The sequence below is a fragment of the Poecilia mexicana genome, unplaced genomic scaffold, assembly GCF_051168715.1.
Source record: "Poecilia mexicana isolate PSO_F unplaced genomic scaffold, ASM5116871v1 scaffold_10, whole genome shotgun sequence".
In the NCBI taxonomy this organism is placed as follows: domain Eukaryota; kingdom Metazoa; phylum Chordata; class Actinopteri; order Cyprinodontiformes; family Poeciliidae; genus Poecilia; species Poecilia mexicana.
In genome coordinates this window covers 24131520-24149350 of record NW_028263379.1, presented here as the reverse complement: position 1 = coordinate 24149350, position 17831 = coordinate 24131520, and positions in this window count along the sequence as shown.

Here is a 17831-nt window from a genome sequence, read left to right as displayed (position 1 = left end):
AAAAAAAGAAAAATAAATTCATGTAATTTGGAGTAAGGTCGTAACAATAAAATGTGGACAAAGCGAAGCGCTGTGAATACTTTCCGAATGGACTGTAAATTGAATACATCTACAAATCACTTCTTTGTGGAATCATAAATATTCCACAATATTCCTTCTTTGTGGAATCATAAAGTTATTTCACTACTTTATCCAGTCCACTGACAGAAAAAAAAAAAAGAAGTTTTCTCTCTAAAGTTATTTAGCATTTTGGAGACGCTGAGGACAGGGACTCAAGAATTATTTAAAATCCTGCCAAAACACAAGCAGCCATAGTTGGCATGACTCTTTATATAGTAGCGCATTATAAGTGATGACAGTTTAAACAGAAGCGCGCTCTCTCACATCAAATTGTAAATGTGAACATAGGTATGACAAAAATGCCAAAATAGCTCATGGAAAGAAGAAAAAAAAAAAGTTTCATTTCAATAAACATCTGCCCCAGCCTTCACTGCGTGGTAGTAATGACACAGTCACAGGTGTCAAAGTGTCAGCGGCTCTTCTTCTCTCCACCACACACGTGCTGGAACACCATGTTCGTTCTGTTTGATCTTTACAATGCTGCTCAGTATTCATGAACCTGCTAAGCGGAGCAGAATATCTCGCCTGCCACGAGCTGCCTCCACATTATCGCCGCTTCCGGGGACAAGTCGGTGAGCGGCGTCTTCCAAATGAAACACAAACAAAGGAATGTTTGGCTCCCAGTTCCGGGATTGAAGTCTACAAATGAGACAGACACGGGAGGAAACAGAGGAAATGCACTTATCAGTGCTCAGAAATAATGAAGATTACAAACACTTAACGGCTATGAAGAGGCCTAATGGAAACAAGCAATAAAGCAGATAAGTCGACGTTTAATCTTCAAAGTCTGTCTGCTTAGCTCTAATTTACAGTGGCAAAAATCTTGGATTTGGTAACTAAACAGCTTAAACTCAGTCATCTCACAAAAGAAAAGAAATTATTTATCGGAGCCCTCCTCAAGTCTCGGCTTCCCTGGCAAAGCAGATGAAAGAAGTATTACAATTTTTTATTTTCTTTTTTAGCTTTTAGCATGTAGCAAGATCTCATATTGAAAATTTTGGAAAAATCAAAACTTCAGTCAGAAACTAAGAGATCTTTTTTTTTTTTTTTTTTTTTTTTTTTTACAAGAATGTAGCTGTCCTTATTAGATTAATTGCACTGACTGTGTGTGTTTTTTTTTTTTGACTTTCTTTCATTGTTGAAATATAATCCATTTTCAGACTTTAAAGTGTAAGGAAATCCAAAGTCCCACACAAACAGAGAAACAGCTTTTTAATACAAGCTAACTCTAATGATGCAATAAACATTTCCAGCCTGCCACAGTGTCCAGCAATAATTTTCTACAGTGCTTTTGCTTTGCATTCATACTGTATTCCATTCGGAGCTGGCATGGAGAAAAAGGAATAGAAAATTTGGGTGCATCCAACTCGTGACAGACTACATATTTAAAAAAATATATTATTTATTTATTTATTTTTTTAGCATTCCTAGTCCCTCCAAGGCAATGCTGCCCTGGGCGGTGAGTCATATTGCCAATATCAAGTTAGTTGCTAATTTCCATGAGTCAAAAAATAAAAATAAAAAAAAAAAAACCTGGGGGATAGCCTTTACCCACTCCTACGGTCATAATTGCAGAAACACACAAATATTACTTTGTGAAAACATGTTGATTTCCAGTCACTACTTAAAGTCTTTATCCCTGCGAGACTTTCAATGTTTTCTTTAAGTTGCTTTTGGAGTAATTCTTCCTCTCTGAGAGACATTTCAGTCCATGTCTTTATTTCATATTGTATAATGACTATTATCTGCTTTATCCGACATCATGCAATGTCTTGTGTTCATTGCCAAATTGTGTAAAGACGTAGAAAGAGTTGCGTACAATTAAGTAGAAATGATCTATACCCCTGGCATATTTACATCCAAACAATTTTTATTCATCCCAAAAGTAAAATAAATAAAAAATTCAAAGAAATGGTGAAACGATGTAAAAGAGATTTGAAAACAAAATCTGTTTTTATTTACATTTTATTCAAAATAAAATGTCTAAAAAGTATTTATACCTCTCCCAGTAGTCAGCAGGAAAATCTATGTTGTCTTTACTGCTATCCCTCCTTTCCTATATTTGCTGCCTCTTGCACTGCCTCTGTGTCATCACCCTAATCAATAGCTCCCAGCTCAGATTCTCTGTCAAATACAAATTGTTCCTGTCGTCAGATTTTACTACTGTAATCTTAAAGTTGTGATGGGTATGAATAATTTCGGATTGACCTGAATGTAAATTTCTGACCTCTTTGAAAGTAATAAAATAACTCATTATTTTGCTTAGTGACCCGAAACAGATTTCGTTCCATTTTATTCAGTGTATTTAGATGATTTATTTTTCTATGGCTCTGCAGTTTATGAGAAATATTTGTAATTCCATCATATGGATTTTGACAATAAAATGTTTTTATTCTGTTATATTGTATTCTCTTCTTAAAATCAGGGGTAAGGTCTGTCTAACAGCTGATACTGAATCGGCTTTACACCCATTCAGTTATACAACTGAGGGCAACGTTTACTTCTAGATATGTTAGGTTAACACACCAGGAGGAAAAATAATAACATGGGTCTGAGTCTGACCGGGCCAAGAGGCTAGAAACTGAGCGAATCATATCTGCCAAATAACATCAGAAATGCTGTCCCCAAATGTCTGCAGCCTTTTCCCTGATAGGGCAGCATGTTCGCCAGATGTTTACCTTCCTTCGCAGGCCCGATTGATGATGTACTCACACACCGTCTCCAGCCCTGGTGTGAAAGATCTCGAAAATGAGGTGGAGATATGGACGGCTTGCAGTAAAAGCCTGTGGTGTGTGTGGACATCCATGCAGTCTGGCTACAAGCAGTGCCAGAAGGCAAATGAGTCAAGGAGATTGCGTTAGAGTTATCTGTCACTTGGCAGCTCAGTCGCTCTGCTTCACCTCTGTATACGAGTCTCAGCTCACATATACAGCCTGTGATATAAGATTCTCAAAGAAACCCATAGAAGTTTTTATTTTTTATTTTTCATTATTCCATAAAATGAGAACTTCAAAAGCTTTTCTCACTTTGTGACAAAGTCAGACTTTGAAGAAGTTTTCCCTGCTGTACGACTCAGCGTAAGCGTCCAATTGTCTAAATTCTAGCGGCGTCACAGCTACTGTCTCCTTACAACAAACCTCATTGTCTCATGTGAGAAATGGGATGTGGTGATAATTGACCAAAGCAAGGCCTGTGTGACAAGTTCATCTAATGATGAATGTGAGAGAAGACGGCAGGTGGACAGAGGGGAGTGTGATGTTTCCTCTCCCCCACTTTTATCGCAGCATGGGTTCGACTCGCAACATCCTCGCAAAGCTCAAGGGAACGAGGAACACAGAAATCTTTTTTGCCCATCACCACGGTGTCTCTCCCTCTGTCCTCCCTTTTCGCTTGTTTGGTATCCTCAACACAACTGTTCCATTTAATCAAGTTTCTAGTCTTTGCCACCTAATTGAAAACCGTCTCTAAACAGGACTGGGGCTAACAGCGTGCAGGAGGAGACGCATTGTCTCGACCGGGAACTTTCTTCTTCTTCTTCTTTTTTTTTTCCCTGACTCAATCTGCTGTGCAACAGATCATTCTGCTATGTGAAAACAACAGTTGCAGAGGCATTCAGAACGAAGGCAGCGGCTTCAGTTTCCAGATGCTTTGCGGCAATAACGCTTGAAGCTTCGCCTGTCATCTGCATTCAGCCAATTACTCTCACTTCAGTCACAATGATCCAAAAGCCATCTGTAATTCAAATGAAACATTTTCAGCTCTACCACACGAAGATCTCGCTATTTACTCCATGCATTCCCGAGTCAGTATATCATCTCTAATTCAGGACGAACATGTCAGGAGAGATGATTCAGAAAGCTGTGCTCGGGGAAATCCCCCCTGACACGGTCCTGAAACTTTTAGGAAGCGACATAATGGAAATATGACGAAGGACTCTTATTGTACATTGTCGGGAGGCGGGGAGTAAAGGATCTAATGATCTGTAATTGCCATTTATTGCGTGAGAATAACCGAGGGATGCATATTATGCTGGAGTAAATCCCAGAGTCTCTGAGCTGAGAGCTGTTGAATAGTAGCCACAGTGGTCCGCATCAACCCAACAAACAGTGACAGCGAAGTGGTGCAGCCACATCTACCGGGGGAGGGGGAGTGAAACTGATTTAAATTTGATTTGGGGTGAAGGAGAATAGAGCAGGAACAAGCTTCACTCGTTCTCCCACTTGGATATTTGCGGTCCATCTTAGAGGTTCCAGTGTTGTCGGAAGCCACTCCGGCTTTTAAATTGTTTTTAATTTGTTAAGACGTTTCTGCTTTCGAGTTGGGGGCTGGCACGGACATATTTAATGAGCTTTATATCATGTTATAGCTATTCCCTCATCAGAAACACACCTGGGGCGTTGCTTTGATTCTTTCATGCACTTGTGCAGCCTATAAATCCTTTTAGTCTTCACTGAGCTGTTTTCCTAGAGTTTCCTTATTCCAACACACCAGAAACGGTTGGTGCGGTTGCATCATTAGGAAATCAGCTTGCCAGTCATTTCCTAATATAAGTGACATGGCTCTCAGAGGGGCTTCCAGATGGGGGACAACAAAAACGATGGAGAAGAAGAAAAAAAAATGCTATTTGCACCCACAGTGAGCTGTCTATTGCTCATTTGCAAGTACATTTAATTTGGAGTGTAATGGACAGTGTAAGCAGTGACAGAAATCACATGGAGGTTCGCTGCAGCTGGCTACATTTCTATCTGATTTGGAGCTTCTTTTGTTCAAAGAATTTGAAAGTGCTTTTGATCAGCTCTAAACCCACATTACTTTTTTTTTTTAATGAGAATATTTAACACTAAACAGAGATTCTTCAAAACCGTAAATGGGCATTGTCTTGGTACCGTTTATATAATAGATTCAATCATATGGCAAAAAGAAGACGAAATCAAAAGAAATGCTGTGTGCAGAGGTAAGCATTTCATTTAATATTTAACACTGAAGATTTAAGCTAGATATCATCCACTGTGTGGGAAGTCAATAACAGTGGTTATAGATGCAGCACAGGGGAGTGGAGGATGATGTAAGAGCAGCAGCTTGGTGAAGTAACTTCAGGCTTAAGTCTGGGCTTTTCAGAGTATGAACATTTTATTGACTTGTTGACTGTGCAGCCCCTGCAAATGACTATTAAAGAAAACATTTGCTTGGAATATGAGATCAACAAATGCAACAGTTTTCTAGTTAAACCTAAAGTGAATGTATTAATTGTTAGCACTGCTGTCTTGCATCAAAAAGACACTGGGTTTGAATCCTGGATTGGGATGTTTATACTTTGAATTTGCAGGCTCTTTGCGTGTTTGCGTGGGCGCCCTCTGGGTACTTCAGCTTTCTCTCTCTATCTGTAAAAATCTTAGGTTTATTGGTGTAAGTTCCCTTTAGGAGTGAGTGTGTGTGTGTTCATCTTGTTTGTCTTTGGGTTGTCCTGTGATTAACTGGTTTCTTGTTCATCATGTTCATCTCTTGCAAAAAGATTTTGGATTAGGGCCAGTTCCCTTTGATCTTCAATGGATAAACAGATGTGGACAATGGATGGATGGATGGACGAACGGACGGACCTCTCCCTGGTTAGATATATTTTTAGTTGGCTGTTTCATTTAAACCATAAAGGTTATATTTTAAAAAATCCTTGTTGTCCAGTAATTAACATAGTCTAATTTAACTATGCTCTAAATCTACCTTTACATAGTTTTATATTAACCTTAACCTAACCCCCAGCCCCCCCAAGCAGTGTGTGTTTCTCATTGTGTGCTTCTTCATACAAACACTGTCCAGTTATTGACACCTCAGCGGGACCCATGAAACAAGTGTAATTAAAGTTTTTCTAAACGGATACCTCAGCGTGTCTAGGAATATGCAACGTTTACAGTCCAAACAGCCATTTTTGCCCTAAGTCGAGCTAAATAAAAGCTCGTTTGGACCTACAAATGTTGCAAAACCTTTTGAAAAATACCATTTTAAGTTGTTTTTAAATATAGTCCTGTAAGGAATCTGTTGTCATGTGTAAGGAACCACTGTTTTATTTCTAAAAGCACATAATTTGCAACCCAAGGACAAGAAACAGCAGATCTACAAAATATTAGTGGCACCTTTAGTGCCATTTTTTTCATTATATGAAAAAAATCCCTGCATTTGTTATTGTATTTACTGTAGTTCAGTAAATAAGATTATGCATTTTGATGAGGCTTCTTTGTCAGATTAAAAGCACATCTTGAAAATAAAACCTGTAAGTAGGCATTAAACATAACTTTCTATTCAGCTCATATCTTTTATTAAAAATATATTTTTTATTGGTCTGATGTAATATTTTATCTGAAAAGTCTTTTTTTCCCAAAATGAACAGAAATAAAGATTTGAAAACATTTGTTTGTAATTAATCTTATGAAATATATTTCATTTAGTGAACTGAGTTATTGTAAAAAATTAGCTTTTAAATAATATTGTGATGTATTAATATTTACTTTAAAAACAGTAGCTGGTTATTAATCTTTTTTTTTTGCCAAAGAGTGTGATTGTAGTGAATCAGGAGAATCACATGTGTGCTGCAGACTTGCAGGTATTGCTGGTAAGGTCAGGATTCGGTACTCAAGAGGCTCATTTCTACAAATAAACATTGTCACTTTAACTCAAGCGTCAGACCTCAACCCACAAATACCGGACCTTATCCAGAGAGACTTTCACAGAGCAAGGAGAAATAAAGGCACAAGTAAAAGAAAGCGGGAAAGACGGACACGTTTCAGACTTCGGCTTCTAACCTCTGCCTATTCCCCTGATGTCCTCCTCTGGGACCTTGTTCTGAAAATGCTTCCACATCTCTATTGTATGCTTCCTGTCCGGTCTCCAGCATCTTTAGCAGCTGCGTCCGTAACTACTGCATTCATCGGAGTCTGGTTTTAAACATGACATGCTCCTCTAAAATTGTTGACGTGCCCAATCCGAACAATAATTTAATAACGTTTACAACCGTGCCAAACGAGCGGATGAGGACCAAACACACAACAATCTCCAAAACTCAGAGAGAGTGACCTCAGCATCGAAAAGTTTCTATCACCTCATGATGCTACATCACAGGATCCAGGACTGTGTAATCTAGTGCAGAGGTACCCAAATGTCAGTAAGTGGAATGGGTGGGGGACTTTTATTCCAACAAGTCATTTTCAATGGGAGCTTCTCTCGAAGGTCAATTTAATATTGTTATCCCAAGAAGGAAGATACTGAGATGGTCTTTTGAACTGTTCATAAAAACTCACTCCAAAATCTGAATTGGAAAGGAAATCCAAAACGGAGAAAGGAGAAAACAGGCCTTTGTTGGGGCGACTGAATTTTTAACAAACGGTAATAACTATTTTCTTTAACCAAAGCACTTCAGTTAGTTAAGTAGAGTGAAACGCCTCATTGAAATGAAGAGCTAGGATTTGATGTAGCAGCTTTGGAGAGATGTTGGGGAAAACTACCCGAAACATGAGGTCTCCTTCTCTAGATTATTTTGCTCTAGTTATTTGTTTGGGTGAGTCCTTTCCCACTTGAAGATTATTTAATTCAAAAACAGTTTCACAATGACGAATCTTCCTTTGGAGGCCTGTTTGGGGTTGCTACCAGCTCTCGCTGTCTGGACGATGCAAGCCTGGCTCAATCCAATCGGTCCAAATCAGGCAGAGTAAGACAGGAACTATGAGACATAAAGTGAAACATTGTTTGTCTTTGGTTAGGACGCCTCCTGGACTCCTACCTGGTGAGGTATTCAGGTCCAACCAGAATCTTCAAAGACAGATTTTAAATTTTTTTCGAAATCAAGGTCCTCTGAATCAGTTGCGGAAATCATGTCTCCATGACTGAATCACTGGATGGAATCAATATATTTGACTTTATCCTTCTTGGTATCTTGGTTAATGTTCCTCTTTCAAATGAACATTGTTTGTACTGGACTTTATTAAAAGAAAGAGCACGATGAAGGACGCTAATTGGAGCTGGAAAGAAGGGATGGGACCTTAGAAACAGGCACGTAAGGATGGAGGGCAAAGGAGAGGCGTATAATGAGAGAAAAGGACAGCGAGGCCAACTCGGCCCTCCCTGATTCTCCGGATGCTGCAGCCACAGTAGCTGTCATTTTTCCATCAGGAGAGAACAAAAGTCACCTTGGCCTGCATGAGGACAGGTGACAGCAGGCTGAAGTGCTGGCGCGCGGCCCCTGCTGACGAGCGCTGGTGGTAGTAGAGGTGACAGGAGCGAGAAGCTGCTCACCGGGGGGCTCTTGACACCAAGCAGCACATGCCCCAGGAGATGCTGCATCAGCACATTTCTCCACAGGAAGTTGAAATAGAAAAAAAAAAAAGAGCAGGGAGGCTAAGAAGTCATCTCCTCGCTTCCTATTTCCTCTTTACTGATACATTATTTTGTTACTCCCTTAAACCCTCATGTGACAGAGGCATAAAATATTGATACAACCAGAGGTGTCTTATATTGCATTCTGCTGCTAAGGTGAGTCAGCTACCGCTCATTGATGGCATTCAGAGACAAACGGGGATGACAATTCCCAGGCTGTATTCATGTTAGTTATATATATCATGTCGTGTTATTCAGACCCAACATAACAAAAACTACATGCCTTTCATTCTTGGTCGTTTCATTTTTTCTTTTCTACTCCCTCCTCCTAACCTTTTCTTTGGTCGTCAGTCCATTCTCTCTTGTCTTCCTCCCAGTTCGGCATCCATCACCATGCAGGAGGCCACCTCTCCAGCTGACAGCTTTGTCAATGTAAATTACTGCAGTCTGTCTGGAGTGGTCTTAGCTCAGGGAGAGCAGCACCTGCAGGGCTGCCCGTCGTGTACTCTGAAAAACAAAGAATAATCAGTCCGTAGGTGCGTGCTGAAAACCAACGAGCGGTGCGTTTTGATGACGGACAAGGACACCGAATATAAAACACCACTACAGATTTGAATTTATATTTTCTTTTTCTTCTTTCAAAGATTCTTTTTTACTTGTGTATGGTTGAAGGGCTGTACACAAATTAAACAACAGAGACTTTAATAACCTTGAAGAGCCAAGTAAACAACTTTCTGAGGTTTAATTAACTGGATTGTATTAAAAATAATAATAAAGAAAAAGAAAACGGGAGGCACACGCTTACAAGGAGGACAGCAGAAAAAGTAAAAAAAAAAAAAAAAAAGCAAAAGGAGGCCTATAAATCCTTGTGTGCACCTGAAGCTAGCAGCATCACCCTCCCAAAGAGGTTGAATTGTTTCCTCTGCTGGACCGAAGCTATGTGAATTTAATTTCCTAGTGCTTTTTTTTTTTTTTTTTTTTTTTATGACAGAACTGGCTCCAGTGCTAAAGCTCTGTCACAACCACTGAAGCACCGACTCCAGCATAGAGAAACTTGTGTTATCTTGGCCCTAACTCTTTGCCGGGTCAGAGGAACAAACCACTTTACTCGGGGGTTCGAGGTGGGCCTGTGGGATCCATTAATCAATGAACTGGTCGCCCGTATAGAGAGCATACTGGTTGGCATTGTGTACTGTTCAAACACCGGATGTTGTTTAAAACAGCAGCTGTTTATTAGAATACTGATTTTTTTGGCATTTGCTGGGATAAAACGACATCCAAAGTGTTCAAATGGACTATAGAGTTTCACGGGACAAACTGTGAGGAATTTCACCACATAGTAATTGTGTACTTGAATTGGATTTTGCTCACAATCAGACAACAACCACTCTTTCAATGTCAAAATCTGACTTGACACCTGCTGCGAAGCAAGAAGAGAAAACGTTGTATGATTCTCCAAGATCTTCAGTGATTGATCTGCACATCTCTCTATGGTTGTTAAAAGGTGATCCAACAGAAGAAAGCATTTTATCTCTCAGTCATAGATTTCTAAAGAAAGAGGAAAAAGAAAAAGCTTAGTGTGTCTACAGTCGTGAAGGTCACGTAGTAGTTCAGGGCTGGTTGTATTTTAGAGCTTCAAGTAAGAGTGATTCTCTTGCTCACAGTGTGGCTGAATGTCTGCATGGCTTTCTGAAGTATTAGAATTGAAATGGATGGTTCTCTTGCTGGGTCTGAGGGGGTGGGACAGGTGACTGTGCTCCCAAGCCTGAAGGGGAGCAGCTCTTTGTGATCTGGTCCCCAACTCTATCTGCCCACTGCCTCCAAAAAAAAAAAAAATCACCTCATCAGTCAGTAGGGCTGAGGAATGTGTCAAATTGACAGATTTAAGTTTAAAGTTTGAAATACGTTAGTATAAATGTTCCACATTCTCTAGAAGCGTCGGTAATTTAAAGAGGAGTTCCTGTAAATAGTTCTACGAATCTACAGAACCAAATAAGCCACTATTTTCTGATGAAATACTGACGCAACGCACAGCCTGCAGCTCCACCGAACGCCGTTCGAAGGCCGGGGTTTGAGTTCTCATGCACCTGATGTTTTCACAATACATATTGATATTTCTGCAACTTTCAAAAGCAGAAAATGTGAGCCCCATTCCCTGAAAGCTAACGCAGGAAAAAAAAAAAAAAATTATATAAAAATAATGCAGGCATGTTTTCCATCATTCCTGAATTCATCTCGCCGGAGCTGCAAATCACCTAAACATCAGAGAAGCACTTGCGTGTGTGTATGTGCAGGCAGGCAGGACTGCGAATCAAGGTAAACACAATAACAAAAACAATCACAAACCCACAGCAGCCACACGCGAGCATAACAGCACACTCGGCTTAGAGAGTGACTCATTTTTTTTTCATTTTTCTCAAGTAGGCAGCCGGAGCTGGAGTTAAATTCTGCATCCAGGTTACCATGGCTTCTGGAGACCTTGGGGAGACTGAGCCTCCTAGGAGGATAAACAGCATCGTCTGCGGCTGTTCACATGCGCACAACTGGCTTGCTTTGTTGTGTGCTAATATTGCACAAATGAGTCCTTGAGCATTATGCTTCTTCAAAGAACCGTGGATGGAAAGAACAATGGATTCACCTCTTCCCTCTGTCATCTTTGTTCTTAATTTGCTCGGCATTGTGGGAGTAAACCAGCTCACATCGGTGTTCTATTCGCAGACTGATATAAAGAAGAAGAAGAAGAAAAAAAAACAACAACCCTGAAATAATTAATGAATAAAAACCCTCCGGGAGGGCTTTTAAATCTACATAAAATCAAACTGTAGCTTTTTCTTTTTTATTATTAACTAGGCGTATTGGGTTCTGTGATGTATTTCTCGCACGCCTAATTACTGAGATATGAATTATCCTTTCGTCCTTTGCAATTTAGTAAATAAATCCCAAGGGGGCTCATTTGAAGCAGGAAATAGGCCATATTTCTGAGTGGAGAAACCACCATGTGAACCAAGTTCCATAAGGGAACCATATTACCAAACCAGTCATGTAATGGGAAACAAAAATCAAAGATCCCATACAGCCATATTTACTCAGAGGACTCAAGTGTTTGGTTGGAGTGATAACAAGACAATTCGACTTCTCGTTGCTCTCAAAACACGTGCAGGTCTGCCTGTTAGCAAAGTTAAAAGGGGAGATTACGATCAATAAAACAAGAAGACTTTAGTTCATGCTGTAACATCTTAATCTACTCGATATGAAAGAGACCGACACAAGATGAGCACATGACTCTTCTGCCATGAGAGCCAAGAATTATTCATACCGCTGGCAGATTAACCAATGATTTGAGTCCTGACTTGCATCTGATAGCTAAGATTAAGGCTAACCTCAGAGACGAGGAGCTCAACACAACGGATATTGTTAAAATACTGGCCTCTTTCGAAATCAAATATACCTAAAGCAAATTGCTGACTTCCTGTCAAACTGGATACCAACATTACTTTATTGTCTTTTAGAAATGTCTGTCCCATTTCCTTTCAGAAACAAAACTTTTTGGTTGAATGAAAATAATTTGAACTCTAAATCTGCCAGGGCTACACGATTTGTATTTCTGTACGCCGCCGATGACCCGACGCACTTGGGACACTGGAGCAGCAAATGTCAAATCGACCCAACTTGATTTACCTCTCAACTGAGATTCACTGTGATTCACTGTTTCCACTGCAAAGGGCATGAAACAACATAGAATAAGTTTGCTTTAACCAAAGTGTTTCATGACTTAACAAGGATAAATAATACATGCAATTCTTTCACACGAAGGCCATTTATTATTCAGTTGAAGCAAGAGACTTTACATATGCTACAGAAAAAGACAAGTTATTTTCACCGCTCAATGTTAAATCAGACTAAACCTCGCCAGTATTGCTGTTTGGATTACTGAAATGGTTTCTATTTGCGAAATGCAGAATAAAGTTTGAGAGTAAAATTTTGGAGATGATTTTCTTCAAATTCTGGTAAAGCAAGGCTGAGGGGTAGAATTATGATTTATTTGGTTAAAATCTTAAAAAATATCATGGACACAGTTGATTCTTCCAAATGTACAATGACTCTAATTATACAACCAAAATATGATTTCTCAGTTCCAATGAAAATGCACAAGATTTGAAAAGGTGTGTGTTAACAAGCCGGATTATAATCTGAGCCAGTTGCACCACTTCAGGAGGAATGGGCAAAACTTGGTCGTGACATAAACTATTGTGAGAAACTTATGGAAAAACACCTAAAGTATTTAACCTAAGTCATGTAGAGTAAACAGGAAATCTACCAAATACGGAAAAATAAAAATGCATCTATGGATTTAAATCGAAAAGTCTGGCAGATCACCAAATCACTTAAAACACCTGGCGTATTTTATTTAGACAGCTAATCCATATTTTTGTGGATAAACTTGTGAAGTACATTAGATTGTGGATGAACACTCAATGATCCAGTCAGGTTAGGTATTTGATATTATTTCCTGTTTTCTGCAGAGCATCACAGCCTGGCTCCAAAAGGCCTGGCCTCAGGTTAATGATATGTTCCCTTGTCCTATTAACTCACAGTCAATAAACAAATTATTTCAAACATTTGTTTCAATTAGTATGTCATTTATCACAGTAAATATTTTCATTACTGTAATTAGGTGAAGCAGCAGGAACAATATTATCGTAAACAAATCCAGACTAATGACTATAGCGGAAGAAACGGTCAAATGCGCCGCGTGCAACTTTAATCCACACATTCACGTAACGCAGTGTGATGCGTTTATTCCGGGTCAAACTGAATTAATTATGTGTTTATGGCTGTTTGAGAGAAATTCATCAGTGAAATTAGTAAAATCCCCTTTTTCGCTGCCACGCATGCAACAGCTGTCAAGATACGCACAGCCTGAGGTATTTTTAATCCTGTTTTTTTTTTTGGTTGCTGGGGACTCACCTTTTTTTGGAGCGCCGTGCCTTTTTAGTTACATGTCAGAGACACAGAGAAGTGTCTTAAACCTGTTTTGATCGTCTTTTTCTCTTACAAATGAAAGCAGCGTGCAATTTCATGCTCAAAGAGTTGTTTTGCGGCGCCTCGTGTCATTTAAATCCTCCCGTCTGACTCTCCTGCTTATAAAATAGCTCTGCGATAGCAGCTTGCCTCACCATGCATGGCTTAATCTGTCTGCGTGGAATCCCTCGTCTCTCCTGGTCTGCCGAGTGGTGGCACAAGTCAGAACTGCTGTCTCAGAACCAGCATCCGTACCAGGGCGGTTTCTCTCTTGCAGAGTGACACCCGGCGTGAGGAGGCGGTTTAAGTGAAAGGGGCCGACGCTGCCGCCGTGAATTATGAAAAAGTGATCATTGTCTAACAAGAAGGCAGACGAGGCGAAATGTGAGTTCTGGAGAAAACTCTGGGCTCAGACACGTTGTTGCAGGCTTTGATCCAGCTTGACGGAGGAGGTGAGCTACAGAAGACTGGCAAGGCCGGCGGTGATCAAAGTCAACACCAACATACCTGCACTTTCAATATTTCATGGAGCAGCACTGGTTACTAAAATATGTCATCATAAAGTATCTGACTTTTTTTTTTTGATTGATATTTATTGAGCAGACTTCAACGCCGGCATGTGATTTTTTTTTTTTTTTAAATCTTTCAAAGCACATCTGCGAAAAAAAAAAGGAAAAAAAATACATCACTCATAGCACACACACACACACACACACACGCACACGCGCGCTTGTGCCCGCGCACACGCCCAAGCACACATGAAAAACCTAAGGAGTGAAAGATTAGAAACCTTGTTTGCTCTCAAAGTACTTCATGTTCAGTATTTTACAGCAGGGTGAACACAGTGTTTCTATCTCTTACTTCTGTTTTTACCTTGCCTGGACAAAAGACGCAGTGACAGACGTACAAAACGAAAACAACAAAACACTGAACATCTGAATAAGACAGAAACTCGCATGATGAGGCTGAAAAAAGGAAGACGTGTCTACAATTCAGCATATGCAGATTTACTGTCAGCCTTTTCTCTAGACTTTTTTGTTTGTTTGTATATAAATCTATACTCAGATTTGATCACATAGTGGCAAAAACCTATAAATTGGAATTTTAGTGATTTTCTTTTAAGATTTTTTTTTTTGCTCAGCATTTCACACTGCAGATAAGAAGACACGACTCTGCTTCACATAGTTTAACACTTAATCAATCATGTTATAATGAGTTTCATCTACTTGACAAAATTAAACTAAGGTGGCCCCATAGTGGCTTTTAGAAACAATTTGGTCAAATCTCTGCTCATTTGGAACATTGTCTTATTATTTCTCTGCAAAGTGGAGAATTTTACTTTGAACAATACGAACGCAGTTACCATGGATTCCTGTCGCCACTGGCTGGTTTAGAGATCTACTAGTTATTTAAGAAGCTAATCCAAATATAGAGCATAATTTTAATCACTGAAGCTGCACTGGGTGATGCTCAGTGTTCTTTTAATTAAATACTGTCATACATCACATACTAATAGTCTTCATAATCCTGTCTGATCAAAAGCAGTCATTGTTTAGTTTGATTTAAAGGGTAATCTATTTTTTGAGCTTTACATCAAGTCACAATGTGTATACAGCGCATACTTGGAGTGTTGCGCTGATTCTTTGATGCATATTTGAAAAAAAAATCCTTGAATCCCCTGTGGCAGCTTCTGCCTCTCCTGCACGCAGCTCCACCAGACAGCAGGAATTAGCAAACACCTGGTAGAGCTGCACATCTGCTGAGCTCATCAGACTAACTACTTCTCAGTCCAACGCTTCTAGGAACGGTGGTAAACGGCATCACTGAGGAGTATCGCTGGAGGCGGAGTGTCGGAAAGAGTAGCAACTTTTTAAAGAAACAGAGGCGTCAAATTGCAAAATCCGATTTCTTTTTAAGTTACTTTTGATACATGCAGCATTTTTTTATATCAACGTAAGTTGTTTGATTGTGCTACAAATGGCACTGTGTGCCTGGAAAATACATAATACCCTTTAATATAAAACTGGCGATAAACATGTAGCTGATTTCTGTATTTCATGCATATTTTGAGACATCCTGCCATGCAATATTGTTTTTGATGAAAAAGTTGAGCTGATTCTTTATCCAGTCCTTGAAAGCAGAGGCCCATATTCCTGCAGTAAGACAGCGTATGATATCTAAAGTAGATTTCTGAACAATGAGACAAAGACACAGCAGTGACCGAATTAAATCCAGAGTCCACATGGCCGCAGAGCTAATTTCATGGCGGGTTGTCTTGCAAATATGGAGGAAGAACAGATAACATTGCATGCCAGTTCTGTCCTCACTTCACCTGTCACACTGTAAGACGCTTTGCATTTATTAACTAAAACTACGCAAAGTTTAATAATGTAATAATGTAGGAGGTGGATTTTTTTTTACAGAATGACAAAGATTTTCATCTAAATTTTTTTCTGGACCAAGACAGGTTGAAAAAGCACAACCAGAGACTTCTGATATTTTTATTTTTTTAATTTTTTTAACCCAGTTAAGAGTGGAATGTGAGATTTTAATGCTTTCGCTACTTTAGTTTGGATTCAAAATATAGTGATAGATTATAACCTGGAAGATTTATTTCTCATCTAAATTACTTCTTGACTGAACTGGGCAATCCGTTTCAAGGGAGATAAATTGACTTTTTAAAAGTTTTAAAGGAGAGAAGCGTTATCTGAAAGGCTTATTGTTTATTTCTTTAAGGTCTTTTTGTATGCAAAACAAATGCATAATCACATCCCACTAAATTAGATATGCACAGCAGCACGCAGAGTGTTTTTGCAGTCTGTTCAATTCCATCCGGCATTAGTTGTCAAATGTTCTTTTAATTAACACAAAAGCAAAAATTACACCTTTCTGCTTAAGTTGATTTAAATGCACAGCAATTTTTTTTTTTTTTCTAAATTAACTTCCGTCACTTTAACCACTTGAGACTCAACTTTCTCGCCGTGGAGACGATCAGCAGGGCAGTAAAGTACACTTTTTATAGCATCCTCATCTCGCCATAAATCCAGACATAACGTGCTATTTGAATGCTCTAAATGAGGACATCAGAATTTTATAGGTTTTAAATGCCCTTCGAATTCATGTTGCACAGTGTTATTTATTGAACAAAAGCATGCAAACAATACCCTAAGAGGATTCCGCTGCTCCTTTATGTCCCCCACGTATTTGTAGAATGATAATAAGCCATAAAAAGCCATCCTCTAAATACAAAAGTCATAATACTACTTACAGTGGTCCCTCTTCTTTCATGCTATGCCCTGATTTATGGAGCGGCGACGAGGCTCACGGAGGAACATGGAAAAGTCCACATCAACACTTTGTCACGTGTAACCGCTTTAATCTGCCCATTGTCTTAATGACACTGTCAGTGGCCCCTAATGACCCGGATCAGCCATCTCCTGCTGCACTATATTAATCTGAGCGGGGACCCCACTGGGAGGGTTATTTTTTATTGCGTCTGTCAGCGTCTGATAAACCCCTGCACATCATCCATCCTTCTGCGCGAAGCAGAGGGAGCGGATCGGATGGAGAGACCGAAGAGTCTTAAAATTCAGCTTTTCACTCTCTGCTCTCTTTCTCCATCCAGATGTCCTGTATTTAATTTTAGGTTTTATTCCTTATTCCTTCCCCCTAACTCACCTCACTTCTCACCCACACATTTCTTTTTTTTTTTTTTCTTTTTTGGTCTGTTCCACACGGAGGCCCTAATATTTTTCCTGCAGGGCGCCCACTTCTCTCGAACGGTGATGAATGGCTCTGGCCTCTGTATCGATTTCCAAACCGAAACAATTTACGGACAAAACAAGTAGCAGTTTATCATATTGATTTTCTTCTGAATCCAGCCTCTCCCTTTAAGGTGACACTGTGCATGAATGAATACATGAGCAGGAGCGTAGATGAATGCTCACCGTTTCCTTGTTGAGCGTTGACTGGGATTTAAGGCCAGCTCCGCACACGCCTGCACGGCTGAATCCATCTGAAAATGTTTTAAGAGGGAAGTCGATGCGGTATTGGCAACCCGAATGAAAACGGATCGGTGCATCGGGACCGAAGCCTTCCTCTCTGGAGATATGCAGTTCTCATCAGCCAGTTTGAAGGAAGTCGTCACTGATATGAATGTTTTATTCTTTGGGGTCTATTAATTATTTCTTTATTTGATTTACATTTTATGGGTTTAGATAAACCTCCAATGAGATTGAAAAAAAAAAAAGTCCCTGAGCATCCTGCAAAGAAGGAACATGCATTTAAATTGACGGACTTGATGATGATTTCATTTGAAATTATATACG